General features: G+C 42.9%; 1 pseudogene; it reads right to left on the bottom strand.

Moving 5' to 3' along the window:
• The window catches only part of LOC147432948 (uncharacterized), a 93589-nt pseudogene extending 91083 nt beyond the window's left edge, over window positions 1–2506 (bottom strand).
• Between the last annotated feature and the right edge of the window lie 11413 nt (window positions 2507–13919).

Genomic DNA, 13919 nt, shown 5'->3' with positions numbered 1-13919 from the left:
ATCTAATGAAGCTTAAAAGACCTTAGGGTTGGCTTCATTAAAGACCTCCAAAAGTTAGTGTTAAAAGGTCATTTGACCTTACGCAAGCCAAGGCTAACCTCGAGGTGGGAATCCTACCCAAGGATGAGGTGCTAAGATGCTTAAAGTGGTTGTGGGAACCTTGCCCAAAGCTTGAGGTGATTTTATGGTTAAATGACTAAGGTTTTTGAAATGTTAAATTCAAAGTTAAATTCTCAAGAGGCATGAACGTTTTCCATGCTTGATTGACTAAGGTTTGAAGTATTCAATTCAAACCAAGTGACTTAAGAAACATAAAAGACACGTGCTTGATTGACTAAGTGCTTAAAGTATTCAAATTAAACCAAATGACTTAAGAAGATAAAAGACACATGTTCAAAAAATTCTTCACATATAGCCCTCGTGATGTGCTTGAATCCTATTGGATAGGCTTGAAAGGGGTCCAATGAGAATTTAAATGCATAAAAATAAATAATTAAGTTCTTTCTCTCAAAGAGAGTAAAGAGGACACATGTCCCAAATGATATAATTAAATATTACTAGAGAGAGAGAGAGAGAGAGAGAGAGAGGTGGACCAAGCATTAGAGGGGGTACACTCTCCCACACACACACACACACACATTCTCTCCTTGTGTGGAGTGCAAAGTGCAAGAGCTCTATCTCCTTCTCCAAGCTTGTTGAGAAGTGGAGAGCTTACACCAACACTCTTGGCTATGGAATGCAAATCCAACCAAGAGCCATGCTTCAATGCTTAAGCTTGCCATCTTCTTCATCTTCATTACTATGCTATTATGCTATGCTAAGCAAGAAGAGTGATGATACGTGAGGAATTATTTCTTTCTCCTATGAATGATTCTTCTTCCTCTTCCCTACCCTCATTCTCCACTAGCTCTCTCCACCTTCAAAGGTGTTTGAGGCCTTGGGACTGAGGCTTGGGATAGTTAATGCTTTTTGCAAAGTTTATGTTATGCTCATGATACATGCAGCTTTCCATCTTCATAGCACCACCAAGGTCACAAGGAACACAAAGATTATATTGTAACAAGTCTCTCTTGATGGGAGAATCTATAATACAAACGCCATTTGGAGGGGGGACCGGCTCCAAGTAAATCCGTCCTCAACTATTGTCATGTTCTCTAATACTCTCAACTATTGTCATGTTCTCTAATACTCTCTCTCTTGCAAAATTATTGTTCATGCCAAGTTAATTAAGTATTATGTTCATGTTGATACCATCAATTAAGTTCACCCTCCATGTTCTCAAAGTAATCTCACAAAAATGTTCACTCTAATTCTCTTAATTCCACTATTCTCAAAGTTCATAGGCCATTTCCATTAGAGAGAGAGAGAGATGGCATTATCCTCTAGCAACGGGAAAGATGGTTGCTTGGCTACCTCTGACGGCTACGTCCTCCAGGCTTGCCTGTTCAGCTACCCCCCAACTTCGGCCATCCCTACTGATCGGGCACATCGCCTTCTTTGTGCAACGTCCACGTGGCAGGCCTGAATTTGGCCCTCCAATATATGGTCCTCCTACCTTGGATGCAAAGGGGAGACAAAAAGAGAGTCAAACTTGGGAAATTTTGGATAGTTTTTTGTCGAATATTGCATCTTGCAACTATTAAGCACTTGGAAAAGACCGATGAGTTAGAGTAAGACGATTCCCAAGCCAAGTGCATAACTCAAATTGAAGAGAAAACATTAAAGGTAGCCTTGTATATATCATAATATCGTACACAATGCACATGTCATAGTTGAAGCACCATGTCGTAAGTGTCTATATATCTTTTGGTTTGTGTTGTGAACCTTGATGTGTCCTTGCTCACACGTTAATATGTGATGAAGAAAGCAAATGCAATGCAAGAGAGTGGAAAGGATAAATCCTTTGCAACAGAGGTAGGTGGAGAGTAGGGAACTTTCACTACAAATCTCTCTCTCTCTCTCTCTCTCTCTCTCTCTCTCTCTCTCTCTCTCTCTCTCTCTCTCTCTCTCTCTCTCTCTCTCTCTCTCTCTCTCTCTCTCTCTGTGTGTGTGTGTGTGTGTGTGTGTGTGTCTCTCTCTCTCTCCCCCCCCCCCATTATGGCCTTCATCTCGTCGGACCTCCAGTAGAAGACATCCACATTAGCCCGCAGTAGCAACCGTGTTGCATCATAGATATTCATGCCATTGGCTATAGTTCCAGCTGCATACGTTGGTGTGGCTCTTTGTCTAGCTCCACATAGTGCCCGCTATTGTAGCACCTCCATCATCGCCTGCAGTGAAAGCCTTGTATGGCCAGGCGTCTCCTCCTAGATCTACATACTGCCCGCTATTGCTGCTACTCCATGCAGCAGCTCCACGACCAACTACAGCGCCAGCCTCATATGCCCCAACCTCTCTCCATGCCTCTACATACTGTTGTTTTACTCCATGCTACAGCACCTCCACCATAGCCTTCATTGCCACTCCACACAACTGCACCACCACCGACAGCGACATTGACCGCCATATCTCTCAATTTTTTCAGCTGTCCTTAAAGGAAGAACAAGAAGAGAAATTTTAACGTCGTGGTACACTGAGCAAGAGAGAGAGAGAGAGAGAGAGAGATGGCGTTATCCTCCAACAACGGCAAGATGCGTGTTCGGCTACCTCTAAATACTACGTCCTCTAGGCTTGCCTATTTGGCTACCCCCAACTCCGGCCATCCCTACTGATCGGGCACATCGCCTTCATTGTGCAACGTCTAACTATTAAGCACGTACAAAAGCCCGATGAGTTAGAGTAAGAGGATTCCCACGCTAGGTGCATAGCTCAAATAGAAGAGAAAACATTGAAGGTAGCCTTGTATATATCATAATATCGTACAAAATGCACATGTCATAGTTTAAGCACCATGTCATAAGCGTCTATATATCTTGTGGTTTGTGTTGTGAACCTTGATGTGTCCTTGCTCACATGTTAATATGTGGATAAAGAAAGCAAATGCAATGGAGGAGAGTGGAAAGGATAAATCCTTTGCAACAGAGGTAGGTGGAGAGTAGGGAACTTTCACTGCAAATCTCTCTCTCTCTCTCTCTCTCTCTCTCTCTCTCTCTCTCTCTCTCTCTCTCTCTCTCTCTCTCTCTAAAGCTAGCAACATAAGAACTTGTAGCTGTAGAATTCAAAAAATGTCACATCTACGCAAATGTCACATCTACGCAAGAGTTAGCAACAACATCATGTTTCATGGTCAAAAGCAGTGGTTTCCTCACAACCCTCCTCCCAGCTAATCAATGTGTACGTGAAGCAAGAATCATGTCCATCCTACATGGAAAGAAGAAATTTGCAAATACTCTCTCTCTCCCTCTCTCTCTCTCTCTCTCTCTCTCTCTCTCTCTCTCTCTCTCTCTCTCTCTCTCTCTCTCTCTCTCTCTCTCTCTCTCTCTCTCTCTGTGTGTGGTGTGTGTGTGTGTGTGTGTGTGTGTGTGTGTGTGTGTGTGTGTGTGTGTGTGTGTGTGTGTGTGTGTGTGTGTGTGTGTGTGTGTGAAGTCTATGAGAGTTGAAAAGGCCATTTGAATGATTGCAATCTTTAGCAAGTCTAGTTAATCTTGAACCCAAGCGCAAGGTATGTTGCACTTTGTCAACGTGTGACTATATCTCAATCGACGGCTCCACCTCCAAAGTGTCGTCTAGTATGTCCTCTTTTGTCTCTCTCTAATATAATTTGTTGCAATCTTGGCAAACTACGGGGCACTATGACATATGAGAGAGAGAGAGAGAGAGAGAGAGAGAGAGAGAGAGAGACTTTGGAATTTATTGGAGCCCGAGAGAGAGATAAATGCGTGATTGAAGAGGGTGGCAAGACTTAAGAGTCGTGGACTTTGTAGAAGAATTTTTAGGGTAATAGGGCCAATATAGTGAAGACCCCCAATCCTAAGCTTATTACGGGCTAGTATTGTGGCACTTCGTTTGCAGAGACACTTGCGCCACGTTAGCTGAGTGGTATACATGGCACTCTGTGAGACGTCGGGTTAATGGTTTGGATCTGCTCTACTATTGGTGCACTCATGCCATAGTACTTTTATCAAATTGTTTACCTCCAAATTGCATCTCTCTTCATCGTAAGTCCTCACAAAATGTTTTTCCCTGTATTGAGAGAAGCCTAGCAAGAAACTTTGTGTGGGAAATGTTGCAAATCTAGCTCAAGAGCGAAAAGGCCTTCTTTACATTCTCAGGATTGCACCTCTCTTCATCGTAACACCTCATAGAATTTTTTTTTTGCTTGTATCAAGAGGAGCCTCGGGAGGAATTTTATGTGGGCAATGTTGCAAATTTAGCTCAAGAGCGAAAAGGCGCTCCCTCCTATTTTTGTTGCCACAGTATTGGCTCATGTTCCTGGTTCTCAAAATCGTGGCACTCAAAATCCTGCATGCTAAATAGGATTGATTAAAGTAATTATAACATTATTAGAAATTTATTAGGTTATTAGATTAATAAATAGCAGCACTAAGCTTCCTTGACCACCATCAGCCAACTCTCAGGAGTGGGTAGAAGTGGATCACCATCAACAAAAATTCTCTCTCGCTCTCTCTCTCTACCCTCCACCTTGGTTTCAAAGTGGCTAAATTATTTTCTATAAGCAAGTCTCAGGCATCCAAGTGATCGAACAATTGCCACCGCAAGCAAAGCCCCAAGCAGCTAGACTTCTAACACAAACTCACAAACAATTTACTTGCTCGGTCGACGTCCTCACTTTACGGTTGCATTGAGAGATATGTTGCTCCATATAAGGCGTTGCCTTCCATGCACCTCATCTAATTAAGAAGCCTCCCACCCCCCCCAAAACCTCTCTCTCTCTCTCTCTCTCTCTCTCTCTCTCTCTCTCCTCTCTCTCTCCTCTCTCTCTCTCTCTCTCTCTCTCTCTCTCTCTCGCTGTGTGTGTGTGTGTGTGTGTGTGTGTGTGTGTGTGTGTGTGTGTGTGTGTGTGTGTGTGTGTGTGTGTGTGTGTGTGTGGGGGGGGGGGGGGGGGGGGGGGGGGGGGTCTATGAGAGTTGAAAAATCCATTTGAATGATTGCAATCTTTAGCAACTCCAGTTAAGCTTGAACCCGAGCCCAAGGTATGTTGCACTTTGTCAACGTGTGGTGGTATCTAAATTGACTTCTCCAACTCCAAAGTGTTGTCTAGTATGTCCTCTATTGTCTTTCTCTCTAATATAATTTGTTTCAATCTTGGCAAACTACGGGGCACTACGACATGAGAGAGAGAGAGAGAGAGAGAGAAAGAGAGAGAGAGAGAGAGAGAGAGAGAGAGAGAGAGAGAGAGAGAGAGAGAGACTTTGGAATTTATTGAAGCCCGAGAGAAAGATAAATGCGTGATTGAAGAGGGTGGCAAGACTTAAGAGTCTTGAACTTTGTAGAAAAATTTGTAGGTAATAGGGCCAATATAGTGAAGACCCCCAATCCTAAGCTTATTACGGGCTAGTATTGTGGCACTTCGTTTGGAGAGACACTTGGGCCACGTTAGCTGAGTGGTATACATGGTGCTCTGCAAGACGTTAGGTTAATGGTTTGGATCTGCTCTACTACTAGCGCACTCATGCCATAGTACTTTTATCACATTGTTTACCTCCAAATTGCATCTCTCTTCATCGTAAGTTTTTACCTGTATCCAGAGAAGCCTAGCAAGGAATTTTGTGTGGGCAATGTCGCAAATCTAGCTCAAGCGCGAAAAGGCCTTCTTTACATTCTCAGGATTGCACCACTTTCATTGTAACGCCTCATAGATTTTTTTTGCCTATATCGAGAGGAGCCTCGCCAGGAATTTTGCGTGGGCAATGTTGCAAAGCTCAAGAGCGAAAAGGCGCTCCCTCCCATTTTTGCTGCCACAGTATTGGGGCATGTTCCTGGTTCTCAAAATCGTGGCACTCAAAATCCTCCATGCTGAATAGGATTGATTAAAGTAATTATATTATAACATTATTGGAAATTTATTAGGTTATTAGACTAATAAATAGTAGCACTAAGCTTCCTTGACCATCGGCCAACTCTCAGAAGTGGTAGAAGTGGATCACCATCAACAAAAATTCTCTCGTCTCTCTCTACCCTCCACCTTGGTTTCAAACTGGCTAAATTCTTTTTTGTCAGCGAGTGTTGGGCATCCAAGTGATGGGACAATTGCCACCACAAGCAAAGCCCCAAGCAGCCAGACTTCTAACACAAACTCACAAATAATTTAGTTGCTCGGTCGATGTCCTCACTTCAGCGTTGCCTTGAGAGATATGTTGCTCCATATAAGGCGTTGCCTCCCATGAACCTCATCTGAGAAGCCTCTCCCCCCCCCCCCCCCAAAACCCACCCACCTTCCTCTCTCTCTCTCTCTCTCTCTCTCTCTCTCTCTCTCTCTCTCTCTCTCTCTCTCTCTCTCTCTCTCTCTCTCTCTCTCTCTCTCTCTCTCACACACACCACACACACACAACCATGTATCTCCTCTTGGCGGCACTCAAATTTGGTTGATCATTTGGCAAGGGTTGCACATAGAGGCGGAATATATGTCGCAAGGTCTCTCTCTCTCTCTCCCCCTTCTATGTCTCTCTCTACCCGTTTTTTATTGCAACATAAATTGATGCTCAATGTTGGGGGGGGGGGGGGGGAGCTCCTCTTGGCGGCGCTCAAATTTGGTTGCTCATTTGGCAAGGGTTGCACATAGAGGCAGAATATATGTCACAATGTCTCTCTCTCTCCCTCTCTATGTCTCTCTCTACCCATTTTTACTCCAACACAAATTGATACTCGATGTTGTGGGAGAGAGAGAGAGAGAGAGAGAGAGAGAGAGAGAGAGAGAGGGAGAGATAGATAGATAGATTTTATTATCGTCCTCGGAGGTCAAATATGACCTATGGGATCAAAGTTACATGTGATGTAGTATGTGTATGGCTAATGAGTGACTCTTGATGCTCCAAAATTGTGGTGATGAGAGTCGCAATGGAGAGCCCACACTCTAGCTGGGAGAGGAAAGTGTGTAGGTCTAAGTTATGGCTGAAAATGTGAGAGAAGCAAGTTCAAATGTGACTAAAAGCTAAGCACTCTAGTAGGTGTGGTACTCAGACTCTCGAACATGCAGTGAGCATACTGTGCGGAGTCGATTTGACTCTTCTCCATTGCCCCAATGCCCTATCTCACATCGAAGGAAATGGGAGCTAAGCCGAATGGCTGCAATAATGCCTATCGCCGACAAGGGGATAGGCTCAAGCATGTAAGTGTGAGTACGGTTTCCTCTTTCAGCGAAGAACATGGTTTTGTAGTTGGGAGCAATATGGGTGGTGTAATGTATGAAGCGTGACCCACCGGATTTCTCCCAAGCCATAATACATTGGCGTTGTAGAAAAGCTTCATTCACTTAGGAGTCAATTGAAGCATCATGTAGCAAGTGTAATGCATCCCATCACTTCTTTATGTCTTGCATCCATCCCCTGCTCAAGATCTTGCTTTTATGCGTCTTTTGAACTTTTTTGCTTGCTTTTCATGCAATTGTAGAAAGTCAATGTGAGGGGTTTTGACGCATCTTTATCATGTACTCCACAACCCTTTCCATGCCCATAACGTCAATTGGAAGACATCTCGACTCAAGAAGTAGGAGCATATATGGTGTTTGTGTCTTCACTTAGAGAAACTTTGTAAGAAAACGCTTTTGGACATTCTCAAACTCTTTCCAAGTAGACTTTGAGATGCTCCCGCGCCACACTTCAACTCCATAAAGAAGAACCGGTGTCACCAATGCATCAAAAAGATACTTCTTGAGAACCCAACACTTGATGTTTCCCGCATTACACATGTTCTCAAATGCATAATATGCTCTCTTTCCCGCTTCCAAACGATTCATAGCACATTCATGCCACTTGTGATTGGACGGAACCTCAAGGCCAAGGTACTTAAAGCTCTCAACAACTTCAAGTGTCTCCTTGTTGTACACAATGCATAGCTTCTCCTTATGGTTGGTTTTCACAAGCATAACCTTTGTTTTGGATTCATTCACAATCAGCCCACTATGCAAGCAAAAGTTCTCAAGGACAACAATAAACTTTTGTGCATCTTCTAAAGTGTGTGCTAGAAGCACTACATCATCCGCATACAACAAAAGCATGATTCCACATTGCAAATAGTGACCTCTTTAATGCCTTCTTCTTGCATAAAGTCAAGTACCATTTGTTCCATCGGTACATAGACCAAAGAGAGTTGGTGACAACAGACATCCTTGTTTAACCCCAATAGTGCTTACAAAAATTTCTAAAATTTCTCTTCCCATGCGCAATTGATAAACCACCTTCTCATAGATTCGAGAAACCACAAGCATAAACTCACTTGGCACTTGGAGTTCTTCCATCCTTCTCCACAAATTGTTACATGGAATCATATCAAAGGCTTTCTTAAAGTCCACAAAACAACAATACAATCGTTTGCCTTTCAACCGACTTTCCTCCATGAGAACACGAAGAGTGACAAGATGATCAATGGTGCTATAGCATCGACGAAAACCCGCTTGTCCCTTTGCACTCTTGTCATTATCTTCAGCCCAATCACTCAATTTCATCTCCATTATGCACCCAAACAACTTTGCCATAAGAGACCCAATCATTATAGTCCGGTAGTTGTTTACATTCTTTACATCCCCTCCTTTATGCAAAGGCTTAACCCAATTAGTACTCCAATCATAAGGCATACCATGTTGAAGTGCAAGGTTAAACATATCACGCATCAACTCATGGGTAAAATCTCCTGTCCATTTGATCATCTCTGGCTTGATACCTTGAAGATCTCCCGCTTTGCAAGTGGCCAACTTTTCAAGCCCATTGCATACATCCTCAATAGTAAAAAAAGAGGGCATGCACGGGAGTGGATCATAAAATGGCATTTTTTCAGCATTTGCTTGCTCATATAATTGCCTACAATGTGTGTACATATCCACAAGACTCAAGTTACCAAAATTCTCAACCCACTTTCCCCTCAAGTTTCTCCAAAATCTTACACATGCATGTGCCTTTTCTTGGACTTGAAAAAGTTGCTGCTTTACTTCCCATCTTTTGAATCAATGCCTTGTATGTATGAAAATGACTTTGATAGTTATCTTTGTCCATAGTTGCATCAAGCTTTATCAAGAACTTTTGAGCATCTTGACATTCTTTATCAAACCACCTTTTGCGTGATCTATCTTTGTTGATACCATGGAGATGCGTTATAGCAAAACATTCTTCGGCACAAGAAAAAATAAATTTCTTGAAAGCTTGAAATTTAGTTTCCAATGGTGCATCATATTGAAGCTTCTTCAATATGCCATAATTTTTGCTCAACCGTTTCAATGTACATTGGTGCTCGTTTGAAATCTATACATAGTGATAATTTCTCTTTCCTTTGGCTGAGATTATCGTGCTTAGTTGCTTCTCCACATGAAAGGTCAATACATAAGGTGCGATGGTCGAATTTCGGGGTCCATTGGCCAAACATAAAACTCTTTATGCAATACATGATGGCTTCGGAGAGTAGCATATAGTCAATCACAATGTCCCCATTATGTCTCCTACATGTAAATCCATTGGTTCCACTCCACAAAGATACACCATTGGCAATGAGCATACCCGTGCTATTACACATGTGTAAAAGTAAATTTCCATAGTGATCTGGTTCTTTCTCATCCATTGAAGAACGATCATACAAGTAAACTTCCTCCAGCTCCCTTGAATTGTATGGCATATCAAATTGTTGATTGTCATGTTGCAATGTTTTTGTGCGAGCATTATCAATGCGTAGAGGGATTTGTGCTCTTCAATTGAGGCTATAGATCACCCAAATCGGAGTTTGGATGAAGAAGTTATGATAGAGAGAGAGAGAGAGAGAGAGAGAGAGAGAGAGAGAGAGAGAGAGATGCAGATCATGGGATTGGTAGGACGCTAGCTAAGGCTGAGTGTTCTACTTCTTGGCAAAAAAAAAAAAGGTGATGTATAAGGGTATGCTCCTGAAGCCCAGCATGGTCACCCCTAGTGCCGAGTGCAAGGATAGGGCTTCTCCTAAGAAGGTTGATGAGTACACACTGAACATGCTGAAGAGGAGTGTACATCCTGCAGTGCCTGGAATCATGTTCCTTTCTAGTGGCCAATCCGAAGTGGAAGCTATTGAAACATCTCTCTCTCTCTCTCTCTCTCTCTCTCTCTCTCTCTCTCTCTCTCTCTCTCTCTCTCTCTCTCTCTCTCTCTCTCTCTCTCTCTCTCTCTCTCTCTCTCTCTCTCTCTCTCTCTCTCTCTCCATTAGGGCCTTCATCTCGACGGACCTTCAGTAGAAGACATCCACATTAGCCAATAGCAGCAACCGTGCTGCATCATAGATATTCATGTCATTGGCTATAGTTCCAGCTGCATATGTTGGTGTGGCCTCTCTGTCTAGCTCCACATAGTGCCTGCTATTGTAGCACCTCCATCATCGCCTGCAGTGAAAGCCTTGTATGGCCGGGCATCTCCTCCTAGATCTAAATACTGCCCGCTATTGCTGCTACTAACTGTAGCTTCAGCCTCATACGCACCGACCTCTCTCCATGGCTCTACATACTGATACTATTGCTTTAACTCCATGCTGCAGCACCTCCACCATAGCCTTCATTGCCACTCTACGCACTTGCACCACCGCCGACAGCGACATTGACCGCCATACCTCTCAATTTTTTGTTGCGCTTAAAGAAAGAAGAAGAGGAAAAATTTTAACGTCGTGGTAAACTGAGAGAGAGAGAGAGAGAGAGAGAGAGAGAGAGAGAGAGAGAGAGAGAGAGATTTTATTATCATCCTTGGAGGTCAAATATGACCTATGGAACCAAAGTTACATTTGATGTAGTATGTGAATGGCTGATGAGTGACTCTTGATGCTCCAAAATTGTGGTGATGAGAGTCACAATAGAGAGCCCACACTTTGGATGGGAGAGGAAAGTGTGTAGGTCTAAGTTATGGCTGAAAATGTGAGAGAAGCAATTTTGGATGTGATCAAAAGCTGAGCACTCTAGTAGTGTGTGGTACTCAGACTCTCGAACTTGCAGTGAGCATAATGTGCACAGTCGATTTGACTCTTCTCCATTGCCCCAACGCCCTATCTCGCATCGAAGGAAGTGGGAGCTAAGCCGAATGGTTGCAATAGTGCGTATCACCGACAAGGGAATAGGCTCAAGCATGTAAGTGTGAGTACGGTTTCCTCTTTCAGTGAAGAACATGGTTTTGTAGTTGTGGGCAATATGGGTGGTGTAATGTATGAAGCATGACCCACCGGATTTCTCCCAAGCCTTAATACATTGGCGTTGTAGAAAAGCTTCATGTGCGCGTATGTCGCACGTGTCAATGCAAGGAACTTGCTGACACACTATGTGCGAGCCACAAATGGCTCCAAGCACACAACAAGCCTAAACTAGTAAGCTCAAAGAAGGCGATGGTGTGTCACTCACCGTTCTACGCTTGCTGTCGTGGAGGATTCCTCGCCACGAAGAAGAGGGAGACGTCGCTACGCCGCGCTCAACCGCCTCGCCATCGTCGTGCCACCGCAATGCTTGATCGCACTCTCTCTCTCTCTCTCTCTCTCTCTCTCTCTCTCTCTCTCTCTCTCTCTCTCTCTCTCTCTCTCTCTCTCTCTCTCTCATGCATGCACACACACACAAGGAGATGAAGAAGAAGAAGATGGAGATGGAGATGGAGCAAGAGCACTCTTCAATTGCACAAATGAGAGAATGAGGTTTTTTAGGTTTAGATTGACTTTTATATAGGTTCGCCCGTTCACATTTGGGTGCCCACACTTAGCCAATCTTACCCAAACGTTATACATTCCAGTTTTAGAGTGTGCCTCTCATCGGCGATCACTCTTAACCATTCCTATTGGACCGACAAGCCCGGTACCTGACTCTACCAAGTAAATATTACAACATCTGTCGTAGGTGATAGGGTGTCCGTGAGCCGTGAGGGTTAACATGCTCCCCTTCCTGATGTAGATTTCGTCCTCGAAAGCTATTGAGTTGAAGCTCGTTCGTCGAGGTGGAAGAGCCTTTGAGATGAGTGTCCTTAGCCTTCTTCAGTCACTGCAAAATCAAACAACATTGGCATAGTAATTGCATTCTTATATACAATTAAAAAGCATATGCAGTTGTAGGCAGACAATTTGATTGGTAACAAAATTTTAAACCATTTGTTATCCATAAACATTAAATTGCAATATAATCAAACGCATAAACAGTTGTAAAGGTAAACAATTGAACAACTGTGGGGTGGCTAATTTAACGGTCGAAAGGTATTAAAGATCGACTATTAATACCATGGGCAATCTTCTCAATTTTCTCTGGTCAATTAAGTTGTTTAATCGCGAGAGCCAAGTATTTCATGTCAGAGGGCTGACTAAAGGCTATACCTAGAAGACCTTGTAGTTAAGCTACGATAAAAGGAATTTCTCATGAAATCATCGCCTGACTGATTACTTTTTCTTTGACCCCCCAAAGTCTTTTCACAGTGATTCAATTTTGATGTGTGTGCTTATTTTGTATGCCTTGGGTTTTTTGCTTTTCAAGGAAAAGCGCCCACACTGGGAACCTCTAGGGCTCTAGTACCATAGGCAATACATGTGAGTGAAGTACCAAATCAAGCTGAGATTTCTCTTTCAGCTTAAGATTTTACATTGTGGCACTTTGATTTTTTGTTTGTTCGTTTTCAGCATTTTAATTTTGTAACTTTGGGGGGTCATATAACATTGTTACCCTCCCCAGGCTCATCACACTAGTAAACTCCCTTTATAATACTTAAGCTAAAGGTCAATAGGGACTAAGCCCACTAGAAAGCCCTAGTACATTTCACACAATGCTGCCTAAATCGGATTAAGAACCTAAGTAACCATTGATTATTAGGAGGGCATTCCCCGTGATATTAAGAGAAGATCTCTAACACCTAGCTTGGTCAAACTAGCTTAGTCAGACTGCTTAATTTTCAAACGTAGACAAGTGATTATGACAAAAAAAATACATTGAATTTAATGTTTGATACTAAGCAAATGCACTGAATATTATGCTACCAATCACAATTAAAGCAGACAAACATGGATGCAAAAAGATAAGGGGCAATGCTAATGGATAAGAAACACCTGTTTGTGTTGATGGTAGCGCTTGATTTGAAGTGTGAACGAGAAAGATTTCATGAAGGTCCAAATCCTAACAACAGCAACACATTCCTGTACACACGAGGAAACACAAAGAATACCTCTAGGAGGCACATTAGTGGGGGAAAAAAGAACTTTGCTACATCAGTAAACTCTAAAACAGAAACACTTTGATTGTACTAATCCTACCTACCCTCCATCACTCGAGTGATGAGGATCAAAGGTGCTTTATGACATAGGTTTCTGTTTCAGTGAACCGGATGTGAATGTGTAGGTTTGGGTCAATGCTTTTACTTTGATTGTGCATACTCGTTTCTAATTGCTCTTGCTCTTTATTATTTTTGTGAGTATAAGGCTTTATATATACATTCCCTAAGATTGGAAGATTGAGAGGTCAAGGAGGAAGGTTGAGAGGGAAGCAAGTGAATGATGGATGTTAGCAAACACTCCTCCCTTCCTTGGGTAGGTCATACCATTTGAAATGTGCTCGTCACCCTTTGAAACCAATCGTTCCAGTTGGTATTAGGTGAGGATTTTTGCCAGTAGTTTTCTATTACCTTAGGTGCCTCGTCGAGTTGCAAGGGTGGTAAGGTACTCTCCCAGGATCGAACTTGAAGTGGTTCATCAGGTGATTCTTGAACACTAGGAGGTGTGGATTTCTTTGTAGCTTCATGGAGGTCCACTATTGTAGGTGGAGTCTATGGAGAAGCTTTTACCTCTATGGATGCATTACATGAGGATCTAGAAGCTTTATTCGTTTTTTCTATGGTTGAGTTGAGAAAAAC

This window comes from Adiantum capillus-veneris, chromosome 20 (genome assembly GCF_014529385.1).
Source record: "Adiantum capillus-veneris isolate H3 chromosome 20, ASM1452938v2, whole genome shotgun sequence".
Taxonomy (NCBI): domain Eukaryota; kingdom Viridiplantae; phylum Streptophyta; class Polypodiopsida; order Polypodiales; family Pteridaceae; genus Adiantum; species Adiantum capillus-veneris.
Note: the sequence above shows the minus strand (reverse complement) of the source record. Positions and strands in the feature narration are given on the sequence as shown.